The following is a 4,996-nucleotide window of genomic DNA, read 5'->3' as shown; positions in this document are numbered from 1 at the left end:
GAGCCCACAAAAGAGACAGAGCTTGAACAAAGAGAAGCAACCGAATTTGGCCAACACGCAGCTACTACACAAGAGCAACACAAAGAGCAAGAACCTGAGCCAGAAAGAGCAGAGAGTCCTGCACGAGAGGACAGCACAAAGTTTGAACAAACAAGAGAACAGGGTTCTGAGGAAACTCCTTCTACCTCTACACAACAAGAAAAGGCGAAGGCATTCATGAAGCCTCAGGATGACAAAGCAGAAGAAGACCAGCCACAGCCTCAAGGGAAAGAACAACCAGCCGCTACGATGTAGCCAAAAGAGACACAAGAGACTGCCGAGACATCTAGGTAGCTAGCAAAAAATGAAGATTGGAAATCAAAGCGTGATGACATAATCTTGCTAGTCAACGAACATGCAAAGCAAATGTAGGACATGACGGAAAGACTCCGATCAGCATTAAGTCGCATCACAAAGGCTAAAGAGCTAGAAATGGTGATTGACGCTCTCCAAGGAGAGCTAGATGACAAATTAAATGTCATCACCGATCTACAAAAGCAAGTGTAGGAATTGAAAGCTGAAGTTGAACAACATCAGCTAGCAAGAGATAAACAGCAGAAGGAGATAAAGGAGTTAAGTGACCTACTTACGAAGTTGTTAGATGCTTTCAAAGCCAAAGATGAACAGCTGACAAAAGTTACAAACGAACTTCTAACTACAACTCTGTCAGTTCAAAAAGTTCAAGTACAATTAGATGTAGCAAACACCTCCCTGCAATACTCAGAGTAGAGAATAAATGACAAGGCAACTTCCTTGCAGCAAATACGAGAAAATCCCGTAGTGGCCTTGATCAAAGGGACATATGAAGTATATAAAGCATTAGAGAAAAAGAACAAGCAACTCAAGATAGAGCTTAAACTGGAGCAGTCTCATCGCAGAGACCTAGCTTTAATACGTCCAAAGAGAAGAAGAGTTGTTAAAAGAAATAGCCGAGCTTAAACGAGTTAACCAGCTGCTGTTGAGAGATGGACGGCTAGAAACTCAAGAACAGGCTGGAACTTCAGAACAGCCACAGGTAGATATCCCCTTAGTTTCTTTTGCTGAGATGGAGATACAACCAATAGAAGGGCTAGGTAGCAAGGGAGGAATTCTAAACAGAAATTGATACAGTGCCAATGGTCTAGTTGTCAAAAGCTGAGGAATATGCACTGAAAGAAAAGATTACACAAGAGGTCAATAAGCAGTGGAAAGCAATGATGGATTGGGAGTTGAGAGTTCTTCACTCCGTCAACGTTACACAACTCACTCCCAATCAAATCAATGCGCAATGGCATCAGTAATCCCTTCCATATCTTTTGATAAAGGTGGAGTTGCTCCAGGTCAAAGAGAGGCTTTAGAAATACATGCAAATAGAAGGCATAGATCAAGACCACCCAAAGTGGAGGCTGAGCTGGTTGGAACAAGAATCCAAGGTAATTGATTCTTTTCACAAGAGCACCTGCGGCACTACAAAAGGATCCTACTTTTTGTCTTGTACCAAGAGTAAGGACCTAGCCAGCACATCAAGCAATAACAAATAAGCGGCCAACCTGGCTGAACTACCCGAGGTTGTCTACTCAAGAAAAGGGACTACCGACAGAAGAATACATGGTGAAAATCCTAACGGGCACCATGTCCTTCTTCAAAAGTCTTCTCGATCTATCATGTGTGATGCTATATAAAATCTAACGAATGTTGCTCACCTGCATCAAAGTTTTCCATGAGCCAGAGAAAGCAGGCGCCCCGTGGATGTCATTCCTAGAGGGTAATAAAGGTTTATGCTACTGTTGACCACTGGGTCAACAACACAACATAACTCAATTTTCGTACCAAAGTCTTATCTTTTGCGAGTTATGAAATGATGCGGATTATGGCTATAAACGTCATTTAAAATGAGTAGTTATTCTAGTTTCAGAAGCCGGGGTGCAATGGCACTTCCACATTGTAAATACAAAGCCATTTGACCCTTTCAACCCCAATTTTGGTTAAACATAAGGTAGCCTTAGTATATAAGGTACCTAGCTCATTTTGTAAAAAGACTTTTAATCATAATCAAACTTTAGCGTTGCCGTCTACTGTGTGTTAGCTACACGACAACACCAAGCATTCCACGCGAGACGAAACGCACATGCCGACGCATCTACGAGCTATTTGTGGCCGTAAGTGTATCAAACGATGTTTGTTTTCTGCGTGCTAGTAGTCTATAGAATCGTGGCGACATAAGCTACACATAGGTACTCATAATTTCAGTTTCGGGCACTTTCGAAATTCAGCTCTGTCATCCTACGCGTTTTCCGCAGACGGGTTTAGAGTGAGGGTTTTGAGTGTAGAAGCTTAGGGATAGGCGTATCCTAGTGAGGGGATGGTGTTCCTTAAGTTTCGTACGAATCTGGCATGATTAGGTGAGTTACCTTTTGTATGTGTGTATGTGGCTAGGTGGTGTAGTTGAGAGCAGTGAGGTTCTTGATTGTGGTTTAGTTGGCCTTCCTGAGTGTTGTATGTGTAGGATGGTCTCATCCTGACAAGCTTAAGAGATTTCCTCTGTGTGCCTATCGTGTCATCTATGTCCTCGATTGACATTATGTTGATCTAGGTAGTGTTTGCATGCAGTTCATGGGTGTGTGGGTAGCTTCACGTCCAACATTGGCGCCGTTTCCGGGGACACAAGGACCTAAGTAGGTTTCCTACTAACACTCATGTGATGGTTGCTTGATTTAGTTTCGGCTAAAGAAACCATTTTTCTTAAGTAGATCCGGAAGAGGATATTCCACGATCAAGTGGATAGCCAGGAAGCGTGTGTCTTGCCGAGGGTCTGCGACTAGATAGGTTTAGTTAGGATCTGAGGATTAGAGTAGTTGTTGGTGGTCGAGTGATTTGTGAGGTGATAAAAGCGTTTACTAGTCCGTGTGTGTGGCAGTGAAGCGTTTTTCTACTCATAGATGCAAAACCCCATATGATTTGTAGGAGTAGCTTTAGGTAAGTGATCAGATTCTGATCTAGATCTATTCATCATTGAATTATTTGCTAAAGTGCTTGATTGCATTTGAAATCACGGAAAAGTGTGCTTTTGAGGGTAAAAATGCATTAAACAAGCTTTTGTGGATATTTTTGTATGACTGACTGATGCTGTGTATATAAAACAACATTTGCAAGGGTTCTGTGAAGAAAACCTGCAATTTTGTAAACACAAACATCCTACGCGTAGGATGTCTCAAGGGGGTTCTGGAGACCAAATTTGAAAATTTTGAGTGCACCAGTGGGTTCAGAGGGTAGGTTTTACCCTAGTAACATATTGACTTGGGTGTTTTTTCCCTATTTTTGTTGACCAAAAGCCAAAAGGCGGAGTCAGAAAACGCAAAATTTCAGAAAAGGCTTAAAATGAGTGATTTTTGCATGTTTTTGCAATTGTGAAGCATACTTGCACTTGCTCAGAGCATAAGGAAGCATCAGGGACACTTCAGTCTAAAAAAATCAGCAGTAGAAATCCTACGCATAGGATGTCTACAGGGTGATCTGTGCACTTTTTGGAAAATCTGAGGTGACCAGTGTGTTCAGAAGATAGGTTTTACCCTATTTTCACCTGGAAAGTGGAAATTTGACCAAATTTTGACAAATCAAAGCCAAAAGATGAGAATTGCCAGACATCCTACCCAAATTGTGTCCAAGGCCTAATTTTGAGACCAAACCATAGGATGACTCCATAGGCATGTTCTAAATGTGGTATTGAGTGCATGTGATAAATTTCAGCTCATTTGGGTGAGAAAATTGGGTTCAAAGCGGACTTTAACACTTTTGACTGAAAAAGGCAAGAACAATTAAAATTTGGGTCTTTTGAGATCCAAACTCAAATCTAAGCATACCACTGGGTTACTGACATCAAGGGGAAGCTGTAGGACAAGTCTTGGGTCAAACAGGCCAAAAAGACATCCTACGCGTAGGATGTCATATGTGTGATTTTGCACTCCAAACTTAGGGAGTGAGGGTTTTGAGTGTAGAAGCTTAGGGACAGGTGTATCCTAGTGAGGGGATGGTGTTCTTTAAGTTTCGTACGAGTCTGGCATGATTAGGTGAGTTACCTTTTGTATGTGTGTATGTGGCTAGGTGGTGTAGTTGAGAGCAGTGAGGTTCTTGATTGTGGTTTAGTTGGCCTTCCTGAGTGTTGTATGTGTAGGATGGTCTCAGCCTGACAAGCTTAAGAGATTTCCTCCGTGTGCCTATCGTGTCATATGTGTCCTCGATTGACATTATGTTGATCTAGGTAGTGTTTGCATGCACTTCATGGGTGTGTGAGTAGCTTCCCATCCAACAGCTACAATCTCAGCGGCCAACCTTCCGCAGAAGTCCTCTACGCCAGATGTATGTTCTTACCTTCTCACAATATGTTGGCATTTGAGGAAGCGTTCTACACAGGTTTCTTCACTTTGTGAACGAAGATATTTGGGCAGTGATCAGCAACCTGACTTTGAGATTTGTATGCTACTCAATAGTGGAGCTTAAAAAAAGAGTCACAACGCAGTTTTTGCAGGTGCTAGATAAAGAGAGAAAGATCAGATACAAAAAGGCTATAAATGCGCTTAAAGACTGCCTCGCCAACCATCAACCCGAAGACTATTTCAGCCCATAAAGCTGTGTCAAGGGACAACACAGGCAAGGAGGGGGAGAATGTTAGCAGCAAGCTAACTCAAATACCATTTTTTGGAGCTCTCATTGTAAAAACACTTATTATTTTTTATAAAATCGAGAATATTGTAACTCATATTTTTTGGATAAACTTTGTAATAGATGAGCCGGGACTACAAGCTTCCAGATTGTATCAACCTGTCATTACCTATCTTTAGTTAGAGCTCCCAGATTATTAGTTTTAACCACCAAAAACTTTGGCTAAGGCATTAAAGCCAATTTCTGTAAGTTATTAAAAAGTTTTTAGATAATGAAATATACATCGTGAGCTAACGATGCTCACTTCTCTCCTTCTCGT

Source organism: Adiantum capillus-veneris, chromosome 29, assembly GCF_014529385.1.
Source record: "Adiantum capillus-veneris isolate H3 chromosome 29, ASM1452938v2, whole genome shotgun sequence".
Classification (NCBI taxonomy): domain Eukaryota; kingdom Viridiplantae; phylum Streptophyta; class Polypodiopsida; order Polypodiales; family Pteridaceae; genus Adiantum; species Adiantum capillus-veneris.
This window is presented reverse-complemented; position numbering follows the sequence as displayed.